This window comes from Pygocentrus nattereri, chromosome 23, assembly GCF_015220715.1.
Source record: "Pygocentrus nattereri isolate fPygNat1 chromosome 23, fPygNat1.pri, whole genome shotgun sequence".
NCBI lineage: Eukaryota > Metazoa > Chordata > Actinopteri > Characiformes > Serrasalmidae > Pygocentrus > Pygocentrus nattereri.
In genome coordinates, this window is record NC_051233.1 from 22,644,099 (window position 1) to 22,666,738 (window position 22,640).

Consider the following 22,640-nt stretch of genomic DNA (forward strand, 5'->3'; position numbering starts at 1 on the left):
GAACAAGACAAAGTTTTGGGCTCGTAGAAAAAGCTGGCATGGATTTCAGAGCAGCATGGAAGGAAGGAAAGAAGGAAGCCAGCCAAAAGGAAACAAGTGACTCAACGATGCACATAAACCACAGCAATGCACAATAACCAAGATGATAATTCAGGCACAGCTTGAAAAGATCATGTCTTAGATTAGATTTTAGAAAACTGATTCCAAAAGTGGTTCTAAAAGTCATGGTATAAGCTGCTGGAAAATGCTTGGTGTACTCAAACACAGTTCGGAACGGTCTGAAAGTCCCTTCATCTCTCAATCCAGACTTTAACATCCATGAATGTGACTGGATTACTCTGATTGTGAGGAGCAGAAAATGCAACCAACTGCATGGAAAAAAACATCCCTGCAGATTTCACAGAAAAACTGAAAACAAGAAAACTGAAAACTAAAATCAAGTTATTTATATATAATAAAATAATTAGGTTTTAATGATCACACATGTAACATACATCCTGGACATGGCTTGAATCAAAGGCTTGTGCGTGTTATTCCAGTTCTGTCTGTCCACTTCCAGTGTGGATTCCAGTCCAGGGTTTATGTGTGTGCCCATTAGGGGCCCATACTAGTTTCTCCAGGCATGGCTTCCTGTAGCCAATCAGAAGTCAGTTGAGAGTGTGGGTCAAGCAGCTGGAGCACTGCTGAGCAGATGGACACAAAGAGACAAATGTGTGCACACACAACCCTCTTTCTCTCTTTCACACACACACACACACACACACACACACACACACACACACACACACACACACACACACACACATGTCCTACATGTGTTATATGCAACTAGTTATGTATTAATAATAATATGTAGCAATAACAATAACAACAATGGTGTATTATCATATCTATTAGTAACAATAATAAGTCTAATATGTATTATATATGTATCTATGAGTATGTGCAAATGTTCACCCTTCATTTATTCAATTTAATGTGGCTGTTGAGAGTGAGTTATTCATTTTTTAAAGTTAAAACAAAAAGCAAAATTTGACAGAAAATTAACAAATAAATAAACCTTAACAAATATATGAAAAATAAGATACGTCTTTTTCAGTATTTAATGCGTCCACTCTTTGCCTTTATTACAGCTTCCATTCTTTTTTGGAATTTTGTTTCCATTTTTTTAAAGAAATCTGCAGGGATATTTTTCCACACCTCCAAAGTTCAGTCTTAGACGTTGGTTGCTTTTTCTGCTTCTCACAGTCAACTAATCCCATTCAGCGATGTTGAGGACTGGACCCTGTGGTGGTCAGTCCATTGTTCTGAGAACACCAGCAGTTCCTGTGTTTGATAAGTATGTCTTGATCTTCTCAGCAGTGTGCTTGGAGCCGTGATCTTGAGGCTCTCTTTTCCCCTAAACAAACATTTTGCAGAGGGTACTGGATGATATATTCAATTTTGTTTGTACTTATCAGCTTTCATTATGCCTTCAACGAAAACCAAACTTGCACAGATTATCCACCATGCTTGATATGTAATACTACTACTACTAATCAGTTTTGGACGAAGTACACATTCATGTACTTGAGTTAAAGTAGAGATACCCAAGGTAAAATATTACTCCAGTAAAAGTAGAAGTTTCTCCCTTTAGACATCCACTTGAGTAAAAGTACGAAAGTATTTTTCTTCAAATGTACTTAAGTATCAAAAGTAAAAGTACTAAAAAATTAATTATGACTCTAATGTGCTATTACTATTTTTTATAGTTCATCAACTTCATCAACTTATTTTAGGTGAAAATACTCCAGTGTCACTCTTGGTAAATCAATCTTTTAATAGAATGTCATTAATTAGTGATGCTGACGTCTATTAAAATGATCATAAGCACAAAACACTGAAGGCAAACAATTTCCATCAGGTAGATCCGAGTGGCTCTGAAATCACTTTTTATACACAAGCAAGGTTTCAGTTTAAGATTTATTTACAACTTAATTTTAAGTTTAAGTTGAATAAAAACTTGTTTAAACAGGTTCACAAATGATTTTCTTTACTATATTGCATCTGTAGGTCTCTGTTCATAAACGTACACTAGCAAAAACAAATTTTCTATAAAATGAAATGGTGTTTGTATAAATTCAGAAAAAAGACACGACAGTCAGGACTGCATATGTGTACATATTTCTATATTGTGCTCTATTTACACAAAGTCAGGTTAGCTCCATCATTTATGTTGAATAGACTCTCCCAATTTTACGCTGCTGCACTGATGTTGAACCGTGTGCTTGTAGTGGGTCGGTATGTCCAACAGGTCAAAACAAGCTCAAATCAAAGTGACCGCTGCACCTCTTTCATTTTTACATAATTTTTTACAATATTTCATACACACATAAACCAAAAGGAACAAGAAATGTCACAAAATGTAGTGGAGTGAAAGTAAAAAGTCACCCAAAATGGAAAAACTTCAATAAAGTACAGATACACAAAAAAAACTACTCAAGTACAGTAAAGAATTACATTTACTTAGTTACTGTCTACCTCTGCTACTACTACGTCTACTAATACTAATACTACTACTACTAATAATAAAATTAATAATAATAATACATCTATCATCTACATCTAATAATACATCTACATCTTACATGTCTTGCGCATCTGTAAATCCCTAGAATTCTAGTAATAAGGTTTCTGCCACCCTAAACTTAATCCAAATCTTAACCTCAGTAAACCAAAAGAAATAGTTTTGCTCTTCAAGATTGAAATAACAAAACATGGAGCTTTTGTTAAAAGCACTTTACAAAGTCTTTAGGCAGCACTTTACAGAGTACAATGTCGGTCTTGTAGGTTTACAGGTTAGCTGTGTTTTATGTTGTCTTACAAACTTATATATTTGTACAAAACACACACACACACACACACACACACACACACACACACACACACACACACACACACACACACACAGATAAAAGATTAAAAAAAAAAAAAAAGCAGACAAACATGTTGTGGATGATGTCACCCAGCACAGCCCCAAGGCCAGAGCCATAGTTTCTATGGACACAATACAGCACACGCCTCAACACCTGCTGGGGTGTGTGCCGGGTGTGTGTGTGTGTCTGTGTGCTTCTCTGTCTTGTCAGTTGTTTTGGTAGACATTCCACATAGAGTCCATAGCCATGCAACCCTTCAGTAAGATATTCAATAAATAATGCATTAATAAATAATAATAAGACAACTAATAATAATTCTTACAGTGTACCTTCCTCATTCTCTCAAGGTCTCAAAAATGGTCTTTCTCTACCTTAGTCTCTCTCTCTCTCTCTCTCTCTCTCTCTCTTACACACACACACACACACACACACACACATACACAGAGGCCATAAAGCAGTCTACTGCAGTATTTTACTCTGCTCTGTGAATTCTATGCTGATATGTATGAGTGTGTGCCTGATACCCTGTATCTTTCCCTGTGGACTCATAACAAAGCACGCACACAAACGCTCCCTCTGTTCATGGCTGAAACGGTTAAAGCTCACGTTGTATTTTGGGGTCACTTTCAGGGGCAAACTGAATCGAGGTCATTTCCTGTTCTCAAGACTTTCCCTGCACACAGACACTCCAGGGACTGACCTCATCTTAACAGGACAGTGTGTGTGTGTGTATGTGTGTGTGTGTGTATGGGAAACAGTGTGCCCTAGAAGTTTCCACCAGATAATTTGCCTTAAGTTTTTCCTCAGAGCTGATATGGGACATGAGGCATATAACCGCATACCTGACACTTTACAACAACATATTTCACTCCGGCAGCGACTCCTCGAGCGTCTAAAACTTCAATACCTCAGCATGTCATCACAGCTCAGAGCACGAGATTAACTGGTAGCACCAGATTTCTTATCAGAGACTGATGAGTAAGAACTGATATACACATACAGACACGCAAACACATACAGGAACAGCGTCAGGAAAACAGTTTAAGAGGTATGTGGTGCACCCATCATAAAGGTCCATTGTATATGGTACTGTGCGAAAGTCTTACAATTCAGACAGGGTTGGTTTTCCATGGGGTGAGGGTGTGATGTAATTTACTGTTGCATGGTCTGTAATATTTATGACTGATTTGAGAAATCAATTTAAGCACAGACTTTGCTCCCAAACAGAGTAGAAAAACATGTCAAAACATTTCATTTACCTGTTCAAGTAGGTAAAAGGTGCTGGAATCTTTACTAATGCGAGAAAGTGAGGTCCATAAAAAATGACTGATATGGTGAATAAAATTAATGAGTAACATTAATAATGATTACATTGCTCCAACTTTCCCACGTGAAAGTAAATTGGCCACTTTAGGCATCTGAGCAATCCATCTATCAGGATAATAACTATGATTGTAAAAACACCATATGTCACTGCAATAAATTCAAACATCATATTATCAAAAGTAACAAGAATATCTTGTTTTTAGCTGAAAAAAACAGTAGCTGAAATGTTTTGAGCTAGTTAGAAAAAGGGCAGGGAAAAAAACTTAAAAATGCCACTTTTGTGCAAATTTTCATACAAAATCTCAATTGATTTGCCAAATTTAACACATTATAGACAAGAAAGAACATAAAATATGGAATGTGGAATCTAAAATTTTGGACAGTCCACATTTTATGTTTTATTTTTTCCCCAATTTCCTAAATTTGGTACATAAGCAGTAGCTAAGTGGTGTTAACCTATTTTTCCTTTTTTCTCCCCAAACTAATACAGTTACAGATCGGTAGTTAGTGACATAAAAGGGGCCAGACACGATCTCTTAACAAGCACATCTGAGGACATCTATGAGAAATTTTGGGCTAAATGAGGGCAGGAACATGGACCTATTACAGTGGACACAAACTGAGTCTGAAATGATTGTTGGAGCTTGGAGGTCAAAGTTGTTGGTGATGGTGCACCTATCAACACTGTCCCACAAGCTAGTCATTAGCCCATGGATTTAATTAATAACAGTCCCCCGAAAAATAACAATTAAACATGTAGACACATTAGTATAGAAAAAAAAATATATAATATAAATGAAAATGCAGACTTACTTTGCTAAGTTTTAAGATTTAGCTCAGCTATAGCTGCTTTTCTCACATCTCCAGCAGGAAACATTTCCGCAAAAACAGAATAACTGAAGTCCTCTTCTCATTCACAAGCTTCTTTTTTTTATTTTCTCGTTCCACCTTAAATGCATGTGAACAGGAAGATTTGAACAAGAAGCTGGTGAACGATAATCTGACTTCAGCTTTGCAACTTTTTAGTGTTTGACAGTTTCTCGTTGCAGATTAAACGTATCAGAAAACCAGCTGAGAGCTTATAATTTTATCAAGTCCATTTATCTCCAAATGATCAATGTTCATCTTAAATCTTCCTTTTAAATCTTTTCATTAGCTACTAGCTAGGCGAAACTGTTGTCTGCGGTGATCAGCAGTTTCCATGCTGGTTAAAGGTGAATTAGCAGTTATACATGAACTCCAGTGTTTAAGACCATTTATCGTTAAAACTGTGTTATTACGATTGTCACAGCTTCATTTTACTGCAAAAGAGGATAATTTTATTTTTACCTAAAAAATCTTATTCTGCTGTGGAGCCACAACAGGGCAGTAAAAGATTCACTTGTTGCTGACCTCTGGCCTATGCCATCATCTGTACTCCGGACTATTAAGATACATCCTCAGCTTATGTAACTATAGCTGTTTCCTAGAACAGTACAGTAGTTAATTCTTTGTACTATGACATAACACTTTTATGCAATCGATACAAAAGTCATCAAGTGATGTGTTTTCAACCTTATTGTTTTTCTTCTTCTACAACATCCCACGCTAAGAAGGCCCTCGGAGCCTTGCACAAGCTTCAGAACCAATAATGCCATAACTATTATGAATGGCTAAATTTGATTATAAAAGCTGAATAAGCCATTGACCCCCTCCAACCTTTCATATACTGCAGGCCTGGAGCCGCTAAGGCTAGCTTTTATGTTTCAGTGTAGTGAGCTATACTGTGATATAAGACTCTGAAGATAATGAGAGGCAATTTGAGAGCCACACTGCTGGCTCTTTGTGCGTGTGAGGGAGGTATAAAGGCAGAAAAGTTTTGTGTGTGTGTGTGTGTATGTTTGTGTGCGAGCTGCAATGGGGAACAATGCGGGACCACTTTTGATCTTTGTCTCTTTGTTCTCTAAGTCCAGTCCTAATTCTCTTGCTCTCACTGTCCATTTGGCTGTTTTCTTTCCAACAAGTATGTTTCTGTGCATTTACTCAAAGGTTCTTTGAATTCTCAGCTAATAATCAAAGTAAGGTCTGAAAAGAAGGTCCAGCTCAAACGGAGCTGTCTGATTTGTGTTTGGTTGAGGAGGCCTGTCTTATCTTATCTGTGGGTTATGAATGAATGAACAGATCCAAATGATCTACTTTTCAAAAGAAAAAGGGAAAAAGGGGGAAGATGAATCAATCCTCAAAACCCCTATCATTTATCTTCTTTCTGATGGTCTGCTTCAGGTACACACACACACACACACACACACACAGTGAATGGTTCTTATATAAAGGCAAAACCAAGAACATTCTGTGAGAACATTCAGATGGGAGATAAAAAAGCAGAGCACTGAATGAGCCAAAAGACAGGACAGAGTTTTACAATGTATAAAAGATCAAAGGTTTGTTTCTTCAAATCTGATACTGAATGACAGTGGCATAACCAGGATCTTATAAGCCTCATGGCCAAAAATGTAATGCTTCCCATCCCTATGTGAAAACAACTTTCAATAAATTTAAAAAACAAACAGTTCAATGTGCTTGTTTATTTGCTGTTGTCTCAAAATGCATAAGTGCATAACGCCTATCCCATCATATCTAACTTTAACCTGAATGTTTACATTAAAATAGATATATAAATAATGAACATATGATGTCACAGGGATCTGAAAAATGGTTATCCTCCCACTCCCCATGTCCTTTTTGTTTACCTTTTGATAGTCCATGTGCTTCTTTGTTTTGGTATTCCTAGTCCTGCCCCTTGTTTTGTGACTCCGCTCCTGATTGTTTTCACTTGTTCCTCGTCTTCCCAGTGTCATATTTAAGCCCTGTGTTTTCCCTTTGTTTTCGCTGGTCTTTGTTTGATGTATGTTTGTTGGATATTTTGTTATTCCGGCCTCTGTCTCATACTTCAGTCTGTGTTTATTTTATCATGTCTGTCCCACGATGTCTCCGTGTTGGTTATATAAACCTGGACTGTCATGACTATGACCCTGGATTTGCCCTCAATAAAAGTCGCTTATCTTAGCACATGCGTCCGCCTCCTCGCTCCGTGTTACATAAAGACCAGCCAACAGAATACGCAGCGAGTAAACGACATACGGGGATGTGGCTGTTCCGTTGGGGCGAAACGAGTTACCCACATCCCAGCGCCACTAAGCCAGTGATAGCAAATCCTCTGGCGCTGAGGGGACAAGAGCATCTCGTCGATCCCGTAGGAAGGCGAAGGATCATCATGTCTTCGATTTGGATGATGAGAGCTCAGGTAAGCACCTTGGCTTGGTCCACCTTGCTTGAGCAAGTCGAGGTGAGATGGAAGGAGCATACAGATAGCCCTTATTATGGTACTCGGTTCATCCTCAAGCACCACTGCAAGCTTTCCATAGCTTGAGTGAGCCTTGGGAGCGGCCAAGAGGGTCCTGTGTCTGTGTGTTCCTCCAGGTTGGAGCAGCTGTCCCCAGCCCGCGTTCCTGATCCCGTGGCCGCAATCCGGACCCGCCGCCAGTTGCCGTGCCTCCGGACCAGCTGCAGGCCCGTCTGCTCCTGTGGACGTTGCTGGAGGCTCGCCTGCCTCTGTGGACGTTGCAGCTCCTTTGTTCCCGCCCGTCTTGCCCTAGCCTGTGTCTGCTCTCCTTTGGATTCCTGTTTCTCCTCTGTCTGCTGTTCCCCGTGGGTGTCCTATTTCTCCTTTATCTGCTCTCCATGGGTCTCCTCTTCCTCCTGTGTCTGCTGTTCCCCGTGGGTCTCTTGTTCCTCCTGAGTCTGCTGTTCCCTGTGGGCCTCCTGTTTCTCCTGTGTCTGTTGCTCCCCATGGGCTTCCTGTTTCTGCTTCTGTGTCCCCTATTTTTTCTGTCCCTTCGTTTTTGCCCTCCTCTGTTCCTGGTATTGTCTTGTTCCCTTCTGTTGTGTCTGTGCCCGTTCCTGTTCCTGTTGTGGTTCCCGTTCCTGTCTCTCCTTTTGTTTTTGTCCCGGTTTCTGTCTGTGTGTCCATTCCTGTGCCTGTGTCAGTTTTGGTCCTTGCCCCCCTGTGGTTTGCGTGGTCTGTTTTGCATTCTTGTTTCCCTCGTCCTGTTGTACCTCCATTTGTCCCTCATTCAGCCACATTGTGTTGTGCCTCCATATCCTCCCTCCGTGTTTAATCCCCGATCTGTTTGTGTCTGTATCTGTTCCTATGTCTGGTGCTGTGTCTTCTGTTTTTGTTCTCTCTCCTGTCTCTGTGTCTGTGCCTTTGGCTTCTGTTCCTGTTCATGTTCCTGCACCTGTTTCTGCTCCCGTTCCTGCTCCTGTGTCTGTTGCTGTTGTTTCTGTTCCTGTTCCAGCTTCTGTGTCTGTGCCTGTTCCATCCTCCGTTCCTTGTGTCCCGGCTCCTGTCCCTGTTTAGGCCTGTCCTTGGTGTCTGTTTGGTTTTGTTCTGTTTTGTGTTTTTGTTTTTTTTTGGCACACTTCGGAGCTGTGTATCTAGGTGGGGGGATATGTTACGCTTGGCTCCTCCCACTCGCCCATGTGCTTTTTGTTCACTTTTTGATAGTCCATGTGCTTCTTTGTTTTGGTATCCATAGTCCAGCCCCCTTGTTTTGTGACTCCGCTCCTGATTATTTTCACCTATCCCTTGTCTTCTTGGTGTCATATTTAAGCCCTGTGTTTGCCCTTTGTTTTCGCTGGTCTTTGTTTGATGTATGTTTGTTGGATGTTTTGTTATTCCAGCCTCTGTCTTGTACTTCAGTCTGTGTTTATTTTATCATGTCTGTCCCGCGATCTCTCCAAGTTGGTTATATGAACCTGGACTGTCATGACCACGACCCTGGATTTTCCCTCAATAAAAGTCACTTATCTCAGCACGTGCGTCTGCCTCCTAGCTCTGCATTACAATGAGCTGCTTTATAAACATAAGGCATGTAAAAAGGTGCCAGTGCTGTCTGTGTAGCGTTGATGGAAGGGTGTACAATTGTGTCAGTATCTATATAAAGATTTTATGGGCATAGTTCCTGTGGGACCCCCTGCAACATAAGCCCCACTGTAGCTGACCCCCTCCACACCTCAAGTATTTGTGCCTTGCTGAGTGAACATTAGCAATTATACTGAAGTTTCATTTCCAAGCCATTTGAGCACTTTAAGTTTTCAGCCTGAAGATTTTCACAGAAAAAAAACGCAAAAGATTAAATAGGCCTATAATTTAAGTTTCAAAAGACTTTACAAATAAATGTAATGGTAGTAAAAATCTGAAATTGTGATTCAAACGATTTATTTCCTTTGCTCTTTTGTGCTTGTTCAAACAGTTTGAGCTGCAGTAGATCAACAGTGAAAATGTTCACAAATATTCTACAAGGAACATTTACAATCACAAAGCTTGCCAACTTAATATGAATAATTCAACACATTGCTTCCAGTACAATATCAAAATAATACTAAATTGAGATGTTCTTCTTCACTGGGAATTAGAAGAATTGCAGAATTTTGCTGGGGAAAATGCCATGCACATACATGCACAGTAGCTCAACAGTGACATTTGCTGCATCTTCTCATTAACCTGAGCTGTGGAGGAAAATAATGCACAATGAATGATGGAGGAGAGCTATGTGAGCAATGAGAGAGGGAGAAAAACATGAAAGAGTGGGTGGTGAGGGTTCAAAGAGAGAACCAAGGGACCGATAAGAGGGTGAGAGGTTGAAAGAGTAGCACATGGAAATAAAGAAAGAGCATTCACAGAAGAGCATTCTTTCTCGCTCTGCGAAGCGAAACAGCACACTTAGTTCTTCAACAGCTCAAGCACACTCACACATGTGTGAAATGAACATATTGACTTCTGTATCACTGTAGCTGAATGCTGCTGTTCTGCACCCAACCCAAGCCTAACCCTAACTCAGCAAACAAAGGCTCATCTCTGGGCTACCTTTTTTAAACAGATATTTTCTGTTAAAAAACAAACAAACAAAAGGTTGCAGCAGAAGTGGGAACAAGTCACTGAGTTGCAAGTAACGAGGAAGTCATATCAAGGCAGTCAAGTCTAGATTCAATTAGTAAAACAGTCCAGATAAGTCCAGTCCTGAGTCCTAATCTTTGAGTCCCAATTGAATCAGGATGCATTCTTTTCCAATTCGAGAAAAAAGGTTCTGTGCAGGAACATTCTGTTCATAAAGGTACCAACATTGGAAACAACTCAAAGGTACAACAATGCTTATGAAGTACATCTGTGTACCTTCAAGTATTTCCCAGGGTAGAAGTACATATTTATACCCCCTCATAACCTAATGTTTTAAAACAGATCAATAAAGGCAGGAGATGAGACAGGAGGTGTGGAGGTAATACAGCTTAAAAACTTAAGAATTGCAGAGGATAACAGTACAATTCAGGCTTTGTATTTCAGCACTGAATATTATCAACGACAGTAATGATAAAAAAGTCTATTTAATGGAAAAAAGGTTGTTAGATGATGAGGATAAACATAGCTCACAAACAGCTTAACTTGCTTTTATCCTTTGCTGCGCTTGTTTTACCTGCACAAGTTGATATCACTCAAATGGAGAGCTCTGTTTCTTTTCTTTGAACTTCATCTTATGAAGTGATATACATGTTACATTTACGGTATTTGGCTGATGCTCTTATGAAGTGCGACTTACAATTGTCTTTAAAACAGCACTATGTCAGTTTTATTGATTTATTTTTGTTAAAACTGAAAGAAGAAACATTAAATGCACATTTGCTGCTATAAGTCAACCAGTAAAGCCTGAAATAATCATTTCAACGTGGTGTTGGGTTGGATATCACAGGAGTTTTTCAAACCATGCCATGTGTCTTTAGGTGGCATGTGCAAATAAGGCCTGGTTCAATGTTTAAATTAATGAAGATTCACTAATGAAGATTCAATGGCAATAGTACATCTCTCACTTACACTCTCAGAAGACATGCATCTCAATAAGTTTTGAGTTGAGTCTGTGAATAATCATCAGATTCATCCCCTCATGAAGGTCAGAAGAAAAACTGACAATACAAAATGTTCCTCCGCACTTTGCATGCAATTACATATTTCCACCAGAGAGGTCTCCAAATGCCCAAATGTGACATTGTGCTTTTTTTAACTCTTTGTTTTTGATTACTGAGATCTAAACTACATAGTCTTAGGCTACAGTTGTTAACAACAGGCAAGTGATATTGATATGAAGACTAGATGGAGTAAACATACATATTCCTATGTGTGCTGAGCTGAATATAAGCAGAAACACTGTCTGGAGACCTTTTTGCCTTAAATAAAGCATTATCTCATCCCACCCCATGTATCACGGCAATCCACTCTTCCCAAGAGTACTGTGCATACAACATCCTCTACGCTGTTGAGCAGATGTGTATAACTTCTACGCTGAATTCAAAAGGGACCTATTTTCACAAATCATTCACTGTGTATGGTTATTGTTGCACCACTCAGTGTTTGGGGAACTGGGCCTTAATTCCTCCACACTGATCTCACCACAGGGAATCAAAATTGCATGACTGATTCTTCATGGAATGCCGCTCAAATCAGCCAGATATTAAAATGAAAGAATGCATTGAAAGAATGCAAATGTGTTCATTATTTATTTGCTCTCCATTCCAGCAGCCACAACAGCTGTACGTGTGCACAGTAGAGACGCATTAGCTGCATTACATGTTCTATTAGAATGAAGAGTGACGATGTATTTAATGTATAAGTTTATGCAAACAAATCACTTTTGCGAGAAACTCATCCAGCTGCCAGTTTTCTATGACAGTTGGCAGGGACAAAGCATGCTGGTGGTGCAAGACAGTTTGGCCGGGCTTGACTGTTACTATAGCGCCCCTTGCTGCACTGTGTGCACTTCCATTGCGTTATGAACTGTGCTGTGACAGTGTCTGCGTAGCTTGAAGCATCTGCATTCTCACACTCACATGAGACATGTTTCTGGTCTAAGGATGTACTTCAGCAAAAGCACAAACCATACGTGTGGTCACATTCCAACATGGAACAGAGTGATACAGCTCTCCATGCTGAAGAAGAGCAAAAAAAATCAACCTCACCTTAATAGACGAGGCTTGATTTTCCTTTCCTTTTAGAGAGTTTAAGGCAGATGTATCTGTTGGTTTCTCAGTTTTCAAACAGCATCAAACATTCATTATTTTAATCTGCATAAACGGCTGTGTCTTGATTAAAAGCAGGGATCGTCACAGGCCTTTCAAAGAGTGTTTACTGTGACTGGCTATATTTTCTAAAGAAAACATTGAAGACAATAATTGATTTTGCAGCATTTTAGTTGGTACAGATTAGTTTGGGTTAGATAGAATCACAACAGTAAAGCAATGAGTGGTGAGATGACTTTTTCCAGCAGGTAATGATTAAAGTCATCCTGTTACAGTCTGAGAGAAGTAATTAGAGACTAATAAATAAAGAGACTAATCTGTAGTTTTTTTTACTACACCAACACTACCCGAGCATGTGGAAGACGCATCTATGAGGCCTTACAGTAGAAATGTCATGTTGGATATCGTCACAGTCATATCAAAACCTTTTCTGCTATTTATTTTTTTGACATTTGAAAATACCAACTGCCTGTAATGTGTTATTACAAATAACAGACCAGTAGAAATGATTTGGAAAATGGGGGTGGGGGGTGCTGGTGGTTGGACAGCGGGTTACTGAAACACTCCCTCTCCTAAACTAAAGAAAGGGGGCAATGCACCCCCCAGTCCTAGTGCAAAGCTCAAGAAACGTCATGGTAGTGAAACAGCACAGAATAGTCTGAAAACGGCTGCTATAACAACATTCCAGTTAACAGCACTGATTTTGAATCTGTTCATTGCACCGTGAAAGGGTTCTTTAGAATGATAGAGAACGTGCTGTAGATGGTTCTACGTAGAACCTTTTTGTTTAATGTAGCACCAGAAAGGGTTCTTCTATTGTAACAATAGAATGTTTAACTGAAGTTGCTGCCCATGGGATACAATGCCAATGCATATCAATGACTATTTGAAAAATCTTATTGATACAATCACCGACTTTAGTATTATAAGCATCTTTAGAACATACTAGTTATTTGTCAGTAAAAGAACTTTGGGTCAAAAAAAAAGTAAAGAGAAACAGGCGGCACACTGCGTGCTGCTTTCAACGCAAGGAGAACAAAGAGACTGAGAAACAATGAAGGGCAGAAGAAAGGTGTACTCTTTGTTTTAGCCTAAGGCCCAACTCGGCCTGGATCCCGCATATACATACACAGTAATGCACACTCAGGGTAACGGCAATCACCTAGTTTGCTGCAGTGCACTGCAACAGATCAAACACGTACTTGGATTTTATTAGTAGACAATGCTGTTTCTGCTGTAGCTTGTAGGCCTTAGCATGTAGCTTAAGATCAGCAGGACTACAAAGGGTGCGGAGCTTCTACATACCTATTAAACCTAGGCATAGCCAAATAACTGTATGTGTAGAATCTCCTCCAGAATTCATGCTGTGGTCTAGGATTAAGCCTAATCTTGGTCTGGAAATTTGGTCTATGTGTTTCAAATTTGTGAGCTAGGCCAAGGATTTGGTTTTAGAAACTTGCAGCATAAAAACACATGCTGTATAGCAGGAGCAGGTAGCTTAAATAAAGTCAGTTAATGGCACACGCACACCTAAAAAGGGCAGCAAAAGAAGGTGGTTGGTGGTGGTCATGACAAAGGCAGTCAGTGTAGTTTGTTTTGCTTGACCTTTCAAGAAACTAAAAAAGGACATTAAAAGATATTTTAATTGAACCTTTAGTAATGGCTGGGGTCCGGCTGGGTTGCGTCTCCTATACATAGTATACATGTATATACAAGTATCGCCATCTTCTGGTGAGTCCTAGAACTACAGTATTGAGCACTTTGGTGATGCGAAAGCATTTCTACAGCTCATTGTGTAAGAGATATTGTCCATTCAGGAATAAAATACCTTACAATATATTTCATATATAATATATAGAACAATGTCCATTTACTGTAAAGCTAAACCAAACTCTATATGAGTTTATCATTTACAGGATGATATATAAAATCTACACACAGTTAGGAGAAAGGAACTGGAATAGCAAACAGTTTTGTATCAATAGAACCTAAAAAGGGGCACCACTATCAGGTCAGGATGCCCCCTACCTCTGTGTTTAGTAAGACTCCCCTCAATATGCAATCTAAATTTTACAGTATAATACAAATTTTGTCTTTGTATGTCTGTGTTCTTTCAGAAAATGTGCTTTTAAGGATAAGGATAAGGAGGCTTTATTGTCATTCGCATCATACGTGGCACATGAGGTGGAATGAAATAGTGTACTCAAGGTCCCAGTGAACTCCCAAGAACAAAAGAAAAAGCAAAAAAAACAGTGGAATACAATAACAACAAATAGTAAGGTGCAAATAAGAGCAGTCTGAAACACAGCAGCATGAGTACGAGGTAGAAAGAGTCTTAATACTGATAATCCCGATGTATAAAGTGATATGTATAGGGGTGATATGGTACAAGTACAGCACTGAAAATGTCATACTTTAAAATGAAAATAAAGCCCTATTTTGCCCTAATATGAGTGACTAGCAATGAGATCTGTGATTTTAATTCAGTATGAATCTTACATGTTCATAGTTTTCCCTCAGTGTGCTATTTAATAATTCCGGAGCGAATTACCTCCAATAATTCACCAAACTCTGACCTTCCTCAGTAATAGCAGTCCTGCTTGAATCAACATCACGGTAATGTAACAACAAAATCAAGTATCAGAAAAGATGCCTCCATTTTTTTCCTTTTTTGTGAGCTGAAGAAAACGCTAGCAGCTAAAAAGGATCTTGATTTTAAGCCAGTTCCTTCATCCTCATAGTCCTGACAAGACTGCTGAAATACACAACATTTCAGTCTTTATTCCCTCCCGTCCACTACGATTATGCACCATTATTTCAAATGCCATTGAAAACATGCATCCGTGTACAATGAAATATGATGTAAAGCCTCCCTGCTCACCTAGTGTCGCATTTTTTGGCTTTATTGCCACCATATTTAACATTTAGCCGTACAATGTGTTGTTATTGTTCTCAAACGTGGTGCCTGTTACATAATACTGAGGTAAACATCTGTGTGATGATGTTTCAATGCGTGCTATTTGGGGTAATCTGGGGAAATTGTACAGATCCATTATAACGTATGAATCGGCCAGTCAAATCATGAACAAATTACATTACTGGACCTCCTCTGGTGAAACTAATCCAGCTAGAATAGAGTTTAAGGCCTCAATCAGTGTATGTCTCAATTAATCCTCTTCATTTTAATAAGGTATGACAAAAGACAAATGAAAGTAAAATATAGACACGTGAAATGGAAATTGTATTCATTAATAATATAGTTACTGTGTTTATATTAATTACATAGTGATAAAAATAAGTAGTAATTTAAGCAAAGCAAAAGCATTCAATATTTAATTGGTAAGTACAAATAACTGTTGTACCTAACAGAACAGATTGCAAAGGATTTAAATTGTTTAGTTGCAAAACACATAAACTTCTCACATATAAACTCCTCTTCAGGAAAACAGCTAAAATGTAGTCTAATTGTAGCTAAAAATGACTATAAATAGCATGTAACATATACTGTTTACTGAAGTAGTTTAGTTGTTATATCAACATCATATACAGTCAACAACTGAATATGAAATCAAATAAAGTCCAATTCAGTCATATTTCAGCAACATTTATTGTCAGTTTTCTCTTTTTAGAGCACGTCATGGAAAAATAATAGTCTCAGTGCTCATTGTAATGCACAGATCTGATTGGCCAAGTAGCTTCATGTGTGATTTTTACAATACATGCGATTGGTCTGTGAGTTGCTGTCCATTTTACCATATTTGACCATGCTGCCAGTTTACTGTAAATGCTAGAAAAATCACACCGTTTAAAATAGGACCACCCAGTCGAAATTAACTAATTCTACTTAGTTTATCGGTTATAGGCCCAGGTCAGCATTGGACAGCGCCTGGGTCCAGACTCGGACAGCGACCCACCTATTAGTGACCTCTTTTATAGATGCTTCCACGTCACAATAACACCACTTACAGTTGGCTGGGGCAGATCTAGTAAGGCAGAAATTTTACAAACTAAGTTGCGGCAAAGGTGACATCCTACAACAGTGCCTCATTTAAAGTCACTGAGTCCTTAAGTAAGACCTATGCCACTGCCAGTGTTTGTCTATGGAGATTTCATGGCTATATGCTTGACTTTATACACCTGTTAGCAATCTGTAACTGAAACACCTCAACTCAATAATTGTCTACATACTTTAAATTGCGTATTTTTCAATCCATTTTAAACTATTCAAAGTTGTATATAGTTTGATATTCACACAAACACTTCAAAAGCTATCCGGAACTGTGTCAGTTCGCACACCAGTCGGCAGGCCTCTGAAATCTCAATCATTCTTTAAACATGCCCACTGCTCACTGCTTTGTAAACACTTTCAAGGCTACTATCTACAAAGTGTCCACCAAAGAGCAACCAAAGCCACACTGCGCTGCCAATTGAAACGTCTTCTCTTCATGTTCACTCACAGTGGAAATCTCTGAAGTGTCAGCACTAATTACTGAGAGCACATTACAGCCAGCAGTGCTGTGTTTGAACACACACGGTTTGACAGACGAACGCTGATACGTTACATTACATCATACCTGAGGGATCAAAATGTAGCTTCCTTAGCCAACAAATACATCACTTCTGACACGTCTTCTGATAGAAATCCCTTCAGCACCCATTAATTACAAACACTGACAGTGAAAACTCACTGTCCACTTTATCAGAAACAACTACCTTTATGTCCACTCACTGTCCTTTTTTTGGGGATAACTATTTTGTATATCAACTTTATTTGAAACAAATACTTTGTACATCATTGGCTGCTTCATTAAAATACCTGCATTTTATGTCCACTTGCTGTCCACTTTCTTAAAAACAACTACCTTATATGTCCACTCAATGTCCACTTTATCGGAGAACACTACTTTGCATGTCCACTTTATTGGAAACCACGACCTTTTAGGTCCACTCACTGTCCACTTTATTAGAAACAATTACCTTGTACGTCCCCTCAAGTGAAGTGTTAGTGTCCTCACTTCACTGTGTTGAAGGACATATTCCTTTACAGGCTTTATCTAATTATTCAGTTGCTCTAAACTCAGAGGCTGTTGAACACACCATTTCTTTAACCACCAGAGGGAGTAAAGTCACCATATGGAGCTTCACTTGTGACTTGATTGTGAAGATCAGCCTGTCTTAGCAACATTGTGTTTGTTTTTATTTATATTGCGACATTTGATTGAAGCATCTGAAGGTACCTGCTTTAACCAGTTTCTTGGCTCAAATCTTAATTTGCTCTAGTAGTGCATGCTCAAATTGTGAAATACGTACACTGCCAATCAAAAGTTTGGGGATGCCTTTTCCTCATTGATAATCAGTGTTTTCAATTGAAATAACTTCAACACTTAACTCTGAACACTTGCTCATCAAAGTGTCTTTACTGGTATGAAGCGCAAGTTTTCAAAAACAAAAAAGTGGTTTTAATAATAATAACAATTATTATTATTGTTATTGTTATTATTGTTATTATTATGATGATGATGATGATAATAATTATTTTATTTATATAGCACTTTTCATGCCGATGGCAGCTCAAAGTGCTTTACAGACAGGTGATAAAACATAGAAACATAGTTATAGAAGAGATCATTAGTATTTAATCAGAATCAGAAGAAAATGAAGAAGATATAGATAGACTATAAAGATAAACACCACGAGACATTCAGTTTTAGTTCAATGCTAGCTTAAAGAGATACGTCTTTAGGTGCTTCTTAAAAGTGAGCACTGAGCTTGACTGTCTAATAAAAGGTGGAATTGAATTCCACAGTTTAGAAGCAGAATAACTGAAAGAGGCCTCTCCATGCTTTCTGTATTGTACAGAGGGTGTCTGTAGAAGGCCACTATCAGCAGATCTTAGATCACATGCGGGAACATAAACAGACAGACACACTGTGATGTAAGCAGGTTGTTTCGAGCTTTAAAGACTAGTAGCAGCTGATGAGAGCTGACATTACAACAAGGAGATGAAATGCATAAGTTCTAATAATATTCCCAATGTAGGACTTTTGTCTGCCCCTCAGTTTTGCAAAGAACTACTGGAAGATTCTTTTTAATATGTTTAGTTTTTGCAACATTACAAAGCAAACATAATAATTTAAAAGGGTGGGTGTCCTTAACCCCTTAAATGTCCAGGGCCCACCAGCAGGCCCAGAATTTTATGACACACTTCCATAACCTATGAATAACTCGACCAGTTTGTATTAAAGTCCCTGTTGTTACTAAATAATGTCTCATGAGCTTTGTAAGGGGTTAAACTATTGATGAGCAGCATACAGTTCAGTGCGCTCTACTGTTATCTCTCACACTTCTTATTCTTCTTCCACAAATTTCTGCGATTAATACAGCCGAGCCGCTTAACGTACAGACTCCGATCAAACTGCGTTTCGAAGGTCTCGGTGCTGTAACTCTTGCTATGTATGTTTGGAGTCGATCGGATTGGTATTTTTTAATCAAATTAAGTTTAAAAATGAAAAATCTCCCATAAGAATGAACGGCGGAATGTTCAGACCTTCAAATTCTAACTGACATCGATGACGTCACAGCAGGCCACTCAAAATCAGAATCTGCTTATTTCAAGATTTTCTCTGTGTTTAACTCGTCATAACTCAGACATTTTCTTCTCAATACACACAACATTACACCAAAATAATCCTCAATGGGTCTTATCTCACATCATCTATCCCGTTAAGCGATAGAGTAAACATTTCCCGAGTTATGACTGTTTGTTGAGAGGGTGCAAATCGGACTCAAACAAGGCTTCTCCACTAAGAGCTGCATAATAATATAGTGACAGTTATTTTGAATGACTCCCCCTCCCCCCTCAAACACATACATTTCTCCCTCTCACACACACTACACACACACACACACACACACACACACACATACCTAAGGAGGTGTTGTTCACCTACACAAAAACACACACAAACACACACACACACACTTGCAGCTGTTTTCAAGTACTCTTGCAGTTCCTTCAGGAAATGCACATGTAGTTATTTTACCTGTCCGCCCCAACATATAGGATTGAAGTGGTCATACTATACAATTTGCCCTTATTTGGATATGAATGTCCTCAGCTTAAAGCTGGACATTTGCACCAAATATTCTTGGACCAATTATATATCTTGTTCACAAGTCAGTGTCTTTTAATACACAGCTTTGTTTAATATGATATCATGATGTGTAGCAATTTGTTAGAGACTATCAAACAAACAAATAAGTGAAGCAGATGTTCTTCTCGGAATATCAGAAGGTCTTTACTCAACTTTTCTAGTCATGAACTGCTCTCAAAAACTTCATTCTTCATAAGCAACAGTCCATGTTGATGCAGTCGACCCGGGAAGACAGAACACTCCTTGATATCATCAGCGTCTGAGTTCCTTCTCTGACCAAATCTCCCTGAGGACTTTGTTACAGAGAAGTGCAAGAGACTCACAGCTCTGCAGAGATGCACAACTTTCTCACACATTTCATATGCTCTCTTAAGACCACAGCGACAAGTCTACACAGCCTTACACTCTCAAAAACTAAATATTCTCATCCAACTCTCTTAACTACCTCCCAAGTGTGAGGCTGACGGAGCGAAGAGAACAGAAAAGCAGAGAAGAAGAAGGATGTCCTGATTCCAATAGATTACCAGCTACATTAGGCCCGACCTTACTGACCTGTTCGTGTATGTTTTGTGGTTACTGTTGCGAGATTGGACAAGTTTTACGAAACTTTTAAAAGATGCCGATTCAGCCTGATGAAAAACTTAAGCTCACAACTATTTTTTTTCATAATGTCTAAACACAGAACACCATGTTTATTTATTTTAAATGATATTTATTTCATATGACCTTGAAAGGTTATACTGTAGGACAGTTCAGATGTGCAAACTCAATGCACAAGACAGTCGAGGCTTGCTAAGGGGTTAAATGGTTCTTTGCATGGTGAAATGGTTCCTCAGACTGATGGAGAATATGTTTTATATGATACCATATATCACACCAGGGTTGATACAAGCTTCACAGTAGCTCTTTGTGGTGCATTTTCTTGTTTGATATATACTTCAGTTGCTCAACAGTCCAGGGGCTGTGGTCTTTTAACAATTGTATTGACAGTAGATGGTGAAATCCATGAATTCCTTCCTGTCATGTATTGAGAAACACTTCTCTAAAACTGCTGGTTTATCCACTCACATAGTTTTTGGCAAAGTGGCCACTGATGCTTTCAAGAATTTTATACCTAATCATTATAGAACCATCTGTTACCTGTTCACCTGTGGAAAGTTCCAAAACAGCTGTTCTTGATCATTCCACAAACTTCCCAGGCCCACTTTTCTCTTGTCCCAACTTTTTTGGAATGTGTTGCAGAGAGCAAGTTTGGAATCAGGATGTATTTACGGAAATGTTTAAAATATGTATCTCTTTTTTATGTTATTTGCAGTGAAGTACCTGTAAAGGGCCTTTTTACCTACGGTAACCTCCATGATATCTCTGTGGTACTTCTATAGTGGATGTAGCCAAGCTAGGAACTGACAGATTAACATAAGCAAAATTAAGTAACAGTGTAATCAACTTATCACATCCTGATTTGCACTAAACGGAACACGTTTTGAGGGACAAAACATCACTCTAGGCCATCTGGATGTCCTAAACACTGCACTGTCTGTGAATGAAAGACAATGGAAAACAGTGGCAGCTATTTCCCAGAAGTCTTTACTGAAAGAATCACCATGAAACTGCTATAAGGTGAAATATATGTTAATCTGTAAAGGCTGAAAAGTGTTAGTGTGAATTCCTGGTAGCTTAGTGCTACAAGAATTGCACAAGGGCATTAGTAGAAATTAGCATAGGCTTTATCTCCTTGTTTTGGCTTCACGTTTTGACATTTATGGCTCGAACTGAGGGCCTAAATCTAATACTCATAGACATCCATGAACAAGTTGGCAGGTGCCTTTCGCTCATCACTGATTTCCTCTTCTGATCAGTAAAACTGAATAATTTATCATTCTACATGGTCCTCTCAGCCCTCTAATTTTGTTCTTTATATAACCCGCTAATCTATCCTCCCTTTTTTATTCCTTTATTTTTAGACCTCTGCAGCTTGTGAGGTCAATTGATTCTTCTTCATCAATATTCCTGCCTGCTATTTGATAGTTCTGCTAAGAAGAACCAAGAAACCTGACCCTCATGTCCTGCTGAAATATCCATGAGCTCAGCTAAAGGCTGCTAAAGCTCAGAAAAAATAGCGGTTGAATGTGGATTAAAAGAAATACAGTAAAATATGTCACACTCAGAAGGCCCCTGTAGGGCTTGTTGAATATGCATGCTTCTTGTACTCTTTAGGAGTTAGTCTGCAGATGTAAACACTTCATTTTGGAGGTCTGAAAGCTTTTTAAGAAGCCCCCACTAAGCAACACTGGGCTGTAGTTTAGTCAGCACCCCTCAAACATGTGTTCTATTTAAAAATAAAAGTGCCAAAATTGGTTCTTTGCGCAATGCCATAGAAGAACCACCTTCTAGCTCCTCAAGGCCCAAGATGTGTGTATGAGAAGAACCTGCAGATTAAAGAACCTCTGCACAGTGAATTGTGCAAAGCACCTTTAAAAGGTTCCTTATCCTCACAAAGTTTTGTTTTAAACATATTAATTAGGGAAGTAAAAGTGGTTATTCAATGGCTTTGCCCAAATTTTTATTTTTATTTTTTTAAGAGTGTATTTGTCTAGGTAGGGCTGTAACCCAGCAGAGAGGGATGTTGGTGGGCAGAATGAAGCATGTGCACCCTTTTGTTTACCTCAGTTAATACAGCCAGCTGTCATCAATGAAGTGACCACAGTGACCAGAGAAAACCCATTGGTACAGGCAAAAATCCATAGTCTATAATCTATTCCGGACAGTCCTATCTTTTCCAACACTTCCACCGTATGGTGTTACAAAACAGCTGCAATCAACCACAATGCTAGATAAACACAACCAACACTACAGCACTGTTCACTATAAAGCATGCATCCACTCACCACAGCCACGTTTACTCAGTGAAGACAACATAACTAAACTAAAATCAAACAGCAGAGATGTCTAAAGATGAGTTAGTGTGTGTTGCGCTGGTATGAGTGGATCAGGTACAGCAGTGCTGCTGTAGTTTTTAAACACCTCAATGTCACTGCTGAACTGAGAATAGTCCACCAATCAAAAATCCAGCCAGCAGTTTCCTGTGACCTCTAATGAAGGACTAGAGGCTGATGACCAACACAAACTGCAGCAATGG

The 22,640-nt window shown here is 38.9% G+C and overlaps 1 protein-coding gene across 6 annotated transcripts in view; it reads right to left on the reverse strand.

Moving 5' to 3' along the window:
- dab2ipb (DAB2 interacting protein b) overlaps positions 1 to 22,640 on the reverse strand; it is a 250,907-nt gene that overhangs the window by 147,209 nt on the left and 81,058 nt on the right. The gene's annotated exons all lie outside the window — the stretch shown is intronic.